The sequence below is a fragment of the Notolepis coatsorum genome (genome assembly GCF_963971535.1).
Source record: "Notolepis coatsorum genome assembly, chromosome: 20".
Classification (NCBI taxonomy): domain Eukaryota; kingdom Metazoa; phylum Chordata; class Actinopteri; order Aulopiformes; family Paralepididae; genus Notolepis; species Notolepis coatsorum.
The window spans coordinates 43,452,863-43,462,848 of NC_140184.1; positions in this window are offsets into that span (position 1 = coordinate 43,452,863).

The following is a 9,986-nucleotide window of genomic DNA, read 5'->3' on the forward strand; positions in this document are numbered from 1 at the left end:
CAGCTCTCAGACTGCCAAAACAAATCTGGGTTTACAATTTGAATTTTTTCAAATAAGGCCCTCCTCAAAGTGGTGTACAAAGGGCAATAAAAAAACAAAATGATATTCATCCTCCACCACTCCCAGATCACACAGAACACACAACCGCTCCTCCTCAGGTTTACCCTGGAATCTACCCACTTCCACAGCCAATGGCAGGGTGCCAGACCTCAACTGGGCACACAGAGACCTCCGTCTTCTCTTTAAGTTTAACATTACATAAGGTTCAGTAAAATACTCATTTTTAATTGCAATATATTTTCTAAGTTTAGGTTTTTTCAAAATCTCCACCTTCCACTTATCCTGATGGATTGTTGATAATTTTGTTTTAATTATGTGAACCTTACACTGCAAATTGTTCATAAAAATCATACTCAAGTCAGTAGAAGAAAAAATCATAGACATCTCTCTTGACCAGGGATGACCGTGTGCTCTGTCCCAATTAAAAATCTTTTTAGTCACCCTGCCATTTGGCAGCTGGACCAGGCGGTTCCATAACCTCACCATTTGTGTGTGTGTGTGTGTGTGTGTGTGTGTGTGTGTGTGTGTGTGTGTGTGTGTGTGTGTGTGTGTGTGTGTGTGTGTGTGTGTGTGTGTGTGCGTGCGTGTGCGTGTGTGTGTGCATGTTTGTGTGTGCGTGCGCACGCGCAAAATCTCAAAATACCTTTTCCCTGTATAATGCACTATTTGACCACTACATGTGGTGTGGATGGACTATTTGACCACTAACTTTACATGCACGTGTGTGGATGGATTATTTGACCACTACAAGTCAGTGTGGATGCACAATCCTTTTCACTCACTCACACTGCTCTTGCCAGCAGTGACTCAAAGGACTGGTTGATTGATTGATTGATTGAAAACTTTATTAACAGATTGCAGAATGGGTACTGTTAAGTGTAAGTAATAATATGATTGTATGTAACTGCACTTTAACTGTTCCACAAGAGGGCGCTATAGGTAAGGAGACGCATCTATTGTAACTGACGTCATGTATCACATAAGGGAATGTTTGATTGATTGATTGATTGATTGATTGAAAACTTTATTAACAGATTGCAGAATGGGTACAGTACAGTACAGCTCAATACATACAATTGTTAAGGGGATGCAGACCAGAGAAAGACTTTCGTCTTGTTTACATCAGGGTCCCCCATTTTCAATTCATCATAACATATATGACACACACGACATACAGATAGACAGTACTGCTACATCTATACATTTATGACATACCAGATTTGCAAATACAGTACTGTTTGTGATACAAAAAGTGTCCAGAAAAGAGTGTATATACATTTGACGTAGAAACTGTACATTGGAGGAGGTTGGGTAGGTGGGGGGGGGGGGGGGGGGGGGGGGGGGGGGGGGGCTGTACATTGGAGGTGGGGGGGGGGGGTGGGGGTGGGTAGGGGGTGTGTGCGGGACACTGTGTACACTGTACATTGGAATACTGACAAAGCCATACATGGTCATTTACTGTACAACTGGGTTAGGACATTTGTAGGGGCCAGTTTCGAATTGCAGTCTCCCGTAGGTGTTCTTTGAGAGTGTTTTTGAAAGTGGGTAGTGATTCACATTCCTTTACAGCTTTGGGTAGGGCGTTCCACATTGATATGGCATAATTGCTAAACGTGTTTAGTCCCTTGTTTGAGCCGAATCTGGGTTTAACATGATTTGTGGAGCTCCCTCTGGTGTTGTGGTTGTGGTATTCACTGACCTTTGGGAAGTATTTTGACATGTACATGGGTACCTTGGTCGTGTAGTCGTGTATCTTGTAGACCAGGCCCATTGCAAGTTGCTGTACTCTGTCGTCTACTCTAAGCCATCCTATGTTGTCAAAGTGGGCAGGGGTGAGGTGGGTTCTAGGAGTCAGGTCAAGCAGTAGTCTGACTAGTTTGTTTTGAGATGTTTGTAATTTGGTTTTTAGTGCCTTTGAGGTGCTTTGGTACCATGAGGTGCAAGCATTCCCTCCCCTTCTATCTCTTACTGTCTCTCTCTCTCTAGCTCTCACGGAGAGCAGGTCTCGTGGTGAAAATGTACATATGAAATAAACCACGCCAGTTAAGGCAAAAGAAGACCTCGTCGTCATGACCAGTTATTGCTCCCCATGTAACTCTGTCAACAGGTACAGTACAGCTCAATACACACAATTGTTAAGGGGATGCAGACCAGAGAAAGACTTTCGTCTTGTTTACATCAGGGTCCCCCATTTTCAATTCATCATAACATATATGACATACAGATAGACAGTACTGCTACATCTATACATTTATGACATACCAGATTTGCAAATACAGTACTGTTTGTGATACAAAAAGAGTCTAAAAAAGAGAGTATATACATTTGACGTAAAAACTGTAGCCTACATTGGAAGAGGTTGGGTAGGTGGGGTGGGGGGGGAACTGTACACTGTACAAGCAAAACTGTACATTGGAATATCGACAAAACCATACTAGGTTCCAAGAGGAGGGTCTCGTGTATTCTTGGGTTAGGTCATTTACTGTACATTGGAGGGCGACATTTACAGGGGCCAGTTTCGAATAGCAGTCTCCCGTAGGTGTTCTTTGAGAGTGGTCATTCCTTTACAGCTTTGGGTAGAGCGTTCCACATTGATGTGGCATAATTGCGAAACGTGTTTAGTCCCTTGTTTGAGCCAAATCTGGGTTTAACATGATTTGTGGAGCTCCCTCTGGTTCACATACAGTAACACATTTCTTGTACTATAAATTCACGATTCAATGTGATGAACGATGAATGCCAATTAGTACAACAAGTGTAAAATATTTTATATTTGAACTTGATGGAAATTGGTGTATTGCGTTATAACAAATATACAGTGTATTTTTCTGCCAGTAGAGATAAAGGGTGCACCCAGAAATGATAATCATTGATACATATAACCAAATTGATGGACGCTGTAATACCATAATTGACACAGTATTTTGTGTCACCTTTGTTTAGGTTTTAAAGCATGCTTACTAAAACTTTGCTATACCGGTTACTTGGTCAGACCATAAACAATTTCTTTGCTCAGTCGCCATTGAGGCCTGCACATAATAGAGCCCCTAGATGGCGCTTTAACTCCTAGTTTTTACATGATGAATTATGTAGGACACAATCTGAATCTAATTTGAAAGAATTTAAGAGTTTAACAAAAAGTTGGTTTCTGTTCCAAGAATTTTTAAGATCAGGAGTAATTCTACTTTATATACATCTATCAAAAATAAAAGAGCCACTAAATTGGAAGATATGGAATTAAGATATGCTACTCATGATACAACTTTACAACATCATTTTAGTGATGCGGTTTCCCTCCAAAAATAAATAATTAAAAAAGAGATTAACTCTATTCTGAGTTTTGTTCTGAGTTTCTCATGCACAGAACTAGACAAAAATAAAATGTTCATTGTTCCAGACCTAGTCAACTATTGGCCCTGAAACTTAGAACAAATGAGCATTTTGCTGACATTTTTAGTTTTCGAAATAAAGAGGGTATTATGGTGACTGATCCTAAATGTGTTCATTCGACCTTTGCAGTTAATTTTATAAAGAGTTGTATAGCTTGGAAATAGTTTTTGACAAAAAACTAAGTGAGAGCTTTTTGAATAATATTAAATTAGAGCATCGGCTAACAGAGTCAGAGTCCGAAGAGATGAATATGGATATCACGCTCCAAGAAATTGAAAAAGCAGTAAATGATGTGGGGGGAAAAGGAAAATGCCTAGGCCCTGATGAGATTCCACCAGAATTGTATTTCACCTTCTGGCACATATTTGGTCTTTTGATTATACAGAAATTATAACATTTAAAATAAAATTATTATTTTCTAAAGAGATGCAAACACAGCACTGATATCATTGCTCCTTAAAAAAGACATGGATACAACTGAATGTTCTAGCTACCGCCCCTTGTCACTTTTGAATTTGGATGTAAAGATTTATGCTAAGCAGGTACGTGCACACATAGGGGTGAAGGGGTGCCTGGGCACCTGCCTTTTTCATTTTTCATTATAAAGTGCCCTTTTTATGCCACCCTCTTTTTTTTTTTTTTTTTTTTACTGTTGCACATATAGATATACTGCCCTGCCCTTCCAAATGAAAGATGTCACGATAGAATCTAAATATTAGGTAAAGAAAGAGAGAGAAATGCCACCCCTCCTCCTGGAAGGACCTATTATTTACGCATAGCACGTGGGTGGGTGATGATGAGATGATGTAAACCGCGCGCCGGGCCAGCAGTGCACTGAACACGAAATTAATATCCAGCTGTTGTTGAGCTCACACTCGAGTCGAGACCTCTTTTTTTACAGTTACTATTTCAACTAAAACAAAGCAAGAGTACACTTCATCAGGTAAGGTATTTGCCCAACAAAATAAAATGTCGGGTTTGCAGTGCACTGTATATTTCGGGCATGCATTGCCTTGTGAAGTTGTGATTGTCCATGCTTTTCTCTCATGCAATCAGGCGGCAGGCAGGCTAGAAGTGGCAACACTGCACACTTCCCCCATACTACATTTCTTATTATTCATACCGTGGTGGGCGGTGGCATTGCATTATCTCTTTACTTCATGCTTTATCACATTCTCATCTCACCGCCTCACTTGCAAGATGCGCGGCTCTCGTGAAACACGTCGCCAGATCACCCCTCGCCAGCCCCTCCCTGTCTGCTGCTAGTGCTAGGAAAATCACGCAGCATACTCTCTCTCTCTCTCTCTCTCTCTCTCTCTCTCTCTCTCTCTCTCTCTCTCTCTCTCTCTCTCTCTCTCTCTCTCTCTCTCTCCCCCTCCCTCCCTCTCTCCCTCTCTCTCTCTCTCTCTCTCTCTCTCTCTCTCTCTCTCTCTCTCTCTCTCTCTCGCAGGCAGGCAGGCAGGCTACATAGTGTTATTAAAGGGACATTATGTAGTTTTGGTGACATCTAGTGGTGAAACTGAATGTACCATAGACTCGTATTAACCCCAAAAATTACATTTCAAAATTGTATTTACCTAATTACACCTTTTTTTCCTATTTACAATTAAGATTTAAAGGCTTTAAAGGCTGTTGGTGTGTCATGTGGAATCCCCTTACTTCTTATTCTATTCAGGATATTGTAGTTAATCATGAGGGCACAAGAGGTATATGGTTTCTGATGGTTTATTGCTTCATCGCTCAACACTCGCTAAACCTCTGGCATTGGATACCTTATGATGGGCCGACATTCCGGGGCGGCTAAGTGGCGCAGTGGGCAAGGCGCTCGCCACTAGTGCAGGAGATGCTGGGTTCAAGCCCAGCTCTCGGCATTGCTACCAGCTTGGCTGGTCTTTCATACTAACACAATTGGCAGTATTAGGGGTGGGAAAGCTGGTGGGTGGGTCCTGGTCGTTGTAAACAGCGACTCCTACAGTTCGGTCGGGGTGCCTGCTCAGCGAGGAAAGGATCTAAGGGGGGTAGTGTGATCCTTCCACACGTTGAATGAATGAATGAATGAATGAATGAATGAATGAATGAATTTATTCACACACACACACGATACATTACATGTAAGTATCCTCATGTGATATAACAATGTCGCAATTGTGTGCATGTGCCAGGTCTCCCAAGAAGCTATGCTTTTGGAGGGAGTCTGAACACAGATATAAACAGAATATAAACAACAAAACAATAAACAAAAAACAAAACAAAACAAAACATACAATGTGGGTAGGTTTACACACCTACCTACTAACTGACATATAACAGAGATACATAATACAGACAATTGTATTCCTAAATTATAATTTTAATTAGAGATATGATTTAAGCAGTTCCTCTTTCAGTGATTTTTTAAATGTTTTAAAGGTTTTTGTCATTTTCAGATTTTCGTCAAGCTTGTTCCAGATCTGTGAACCCCTGCATGCTATGCTTAGGCTAGCACAATTGAGCCTTCTCCTCTTGCCAAATATAAGATGCTTATTTCTTGTGTTGTGGATGTGCAGTGGTTGGCAGACTGGGACAAGCTCAGACAGTCTGTGATTCATGTTGTTGACAACTTGATACATAATTGATGCTTTTTGATGAATGTTAAATTCAGCGAGCCTCAGGAGACCAAAGCGATGGAACAGAGGCTTTGAGGGCGCTCTATACCCGGACCATGACAGCACTTGTAGTACCCTCTTTTGTAAGCTTTCTAGTTTCTTGAGATGGCTGGGGTATGTGTTGCACCATATGACATTACAGTAATTAATGAGGGGTTCATACAAGGTTTTGTATAAAGTGAGAAGGGCAGGCAAGGGAAGAAAATGACGTATTTTGCAGAATAAGCCAACATATTTGGACAGTTTTGTTTGTAGATATTTTATGTGGCATTTGAAGTTGAGTGACTCATCGATGACGACCCCCAGGAATTTTGTGGACACCACTCTTGACAGCTCCTTTCCATTTATTTGTATGCACATGTGATGTGTGCGCATCCAATTTGAGTGGAAGACAATAAAGTTTGTTTTGCTGAGATTAAGTGATAATTTGTTGCATTTAAACCAGGTGTCCACTTTTTGTAGTTCTGTGTTGAGTAGATCTTGTAGCTTGAGTGGATTTTTATGTGACAGAAACAAATTAGTGTCATCAGCGAATATTACTTTGTGCAGAAGTTCAGATGAGTTGACAAAGTTATTTATATAGAGAATAAATAGTAAAGGCCCTAGAATTGACCCCTGGGGGACCCCATATTTGATGTCCATTTTTATTGATTTGTGATTGTTTATATCGACGTACTGTTGCCTACCATGTAAATAGCTACTGAACCAGTTGAGAGCCAGACCCCTTATGCCATAATGGTGTAGTTTCCCAAGTAGAATAGTGAAGTTACACCCTCTCAGTGAGAGTCCGCGCTGCCAGGTGAAAAGAAGCGGTTGCATGTGATAGCCTCCACTCTCCCAGACCGACCGTAGCGGGTAGGTGCGCAGCGACCAGGAAGGGGATTGGGAATTGGCATAACGACTAACATTGGGATGGGAGAAAAACTGAGGAAAAAGGAGGGGGAAAAAGATCAATAAAAAAAATTTAAATGAATGAACTAGATCCAGAATTTGTGTTAACAGAATTCGGCTATAGGGCGACAATAATGTGGTCAAGAGGCATGGTTTCTATCTTGAGCCTGAACTGGCGTGGTTTCCTTTTATTCACATGGAAAGAGCAGCAGTAACATACACGTTCTTCTCTCACTGAGAGACATTGGGGGAGAGAACGAAATGGGAGTATACCTATGCTTTTATACTCGCCACAAGGTGGAGTACCTTGGTGGCTCCGCCTAGAGCACCCTCCAGTGGGAACATTATGCAACTAGAGTGGGGTCTCAAACTCGCGGCCCGCGGGCCAATTGCGGCCCGCGGGATGATATTTTGCGGCCCCCTACTGGACATCAAAGTGTAGTGTTAATGCGGCCCGTGCACTACTGTTTGCCGAGTCGTTGCGCGAGAGTTGGACGTTTTATTTATTTGATCACTTGTAGGCTACCATAGCGCAGGCTCATGACAGCAACGTTATGTTAGTGACTTGGTTGAAACGTGATTCTGGAGTGATATGATATCAAGTAAAGTGGAAGCAAATGCATCCTCGCTATCTCTCCTCTGCGAGCAGTAGCAGTGCTGCGCGCTGTCCGCCTGCACTGGAGATGCTTCCAGCTGCAGCCGTTCAGACCAGCGCTTACAAGCCCCGCACATACAAGCCCCGCACATAGCAACCCCTCGCTTCCATTGGCTGATTTTGGTGACGTAATTTTGGGTCACGTTGCACGTTGCACTGCGGGATTGATTGATTGATTGATTGAAAACTTTATTAACAGATTGCCGTATGATTTGGGTCACGTTGCACTGCGGGATTGATTGATTGATTGATTGATTGATTGATTGATTCATTGATTGATTGATTGATTGATTGAAAACTTTATTAACAGATTGATTGATTGATTGAAAACTTTATTAACAGATTGCCGAATGGGTACACGTGACCACAGGCCCTGATTGATTGATTGAAAACTTTATTAACAGATTGTAGAATGGGTACACGTGACCTGACCGATTGATTGATTGATTGATTGATTGAAAACTTTATTAACAGATTGCAGAATGGGTACAGTGACCGATTGATTGATTGATTGATTGATTGATTGATTGATTTATTGATTTATTGATTGATTGATTGAAAACTTTATTAACAGATTGCAGAATGCAGTACAGCTCAATACACACAATTGTTAAGGGGATGCAGACCATGCAGTACTGTTACATTTGTGACATACAGTAAATATATACAAGGGGGAGGGAACTGTACATTTATGATGAATTGAAAATGGGGGACCCTGATGTAAACAAGACGGAAGTCTTTCTCTGGTCTGCATCCCCTTAACAATTGTGTGTATTGAGCTGTACTGCAGATATATTTCAATTGCCTTACTTATTTACATAAGTATTATAGGCCTACAGCAGTATTGTACAGACAGTCTGTGTGAAGTCTGTGTGGTTATCCAGCTGCACAAAGGCAGAGCAAGAGGCTCTACAGAGGGTGGTGAAGGCGGCAGGCAGGATTGTCGGGACTCCTCTATCAAACATCACCTCCGTCTTCACCTCCCGCTGCCTCCACCGCTCCAAGTGTATCATCAAGGACCAGTCTCACCCAGCACATCACCTCTTTCAGCTCCTTCCCTCAGGGAGGAGATACCGGTCCATACATGCCAAGAGTTAAATATTTAAGAACAGCTTTTTCCCCCAAGCAGTCAGACTGTTAAACGCTCATTGACTGTCCCCTCACGTGCACCATGCACTTACCTGGACTTGATAATCACTGTTACCACTCATCATGCACTTTATTTAAAATATTCTGTTATGTACAGTGTTATATGTGTTTCATGTATGTATATATTGTACTACGGTCTGTGGGAGCTCCCCTGAAATTTCACTCACGGTCATATAAGAGTTTTAATGTACCATGTACAGACATTGGATTTTCTACCCATAATTTGATTTAAAACATTCCATAGATTTTTACCATCATTTCTCACATCATATAACCATGGTTTAAAATATTCCCTTTTTCTCACCTTATTTAACTTTGTGACTTGATTACGTAAGGAACGGTACTTTTGTCTGTCATCTGCAGAACTGGAACACACTGATGCTTTTTTGGCTACAGTATGTCTCTCTCATTCATTAAAATTCATTAAAAGCTACTATCTATCCATGGGGCTGATTTGTTTCTGACATAAATAAGTCCAGTGCAACCTCTGGGTCATCCTCACAACATACCTCCTCCCAGTTTATACCCAACATTTCATTAATAAAACCTTCTACATTAAAACTCTTATATGACCGTGAGTGAAATTTCAGGGGAGCTCCCACAGACCGTAGTACAATATATACATACATGAAACACATATAACACTGTACATAACAGAATATTTTAAATAAAGTGCATGATGAGTGGTAACAGTGATTATCAAGTCCAGGTAAGTGCATGGTGCACGTGAGGGGACAGTCAATGAGCGTTTAACAGTCTGACTGCTTGGGGGAAAAAGCTGTTCTTAAATATTTAACTCTTGGCATGTATGGACCGGTATCTCCTCCCTGAGGGAAGGAGCTGAAAGAGGTGATGTGCTGGGTGAGACTGGTCCTTGATGATACACTTGGAGCGGTGGAGGCAGCGGGAGGTGAAGACGGAGGTGATGTTTGATAGAGGAGTCCCAACAATCCTGCCTGCCGCCTTCACCACCCTCAGTAGAGCCTCTTGCTCTGCCTTTGTGCAGCTGGATAACCACACAGACTTCACACAGACTGTCTGTACAATACTGCTGTAGGCCTATAATACTTATGTAAATAAGTAAGGCAATTGAAATATATCTGCAATACAGCTCAATACACACAATTGTTAAGGGGATGCAGACCAGAGAAAGACTTCCGTCTTGTTTACATCAGGGTCCCCCATTTTCAATTCAT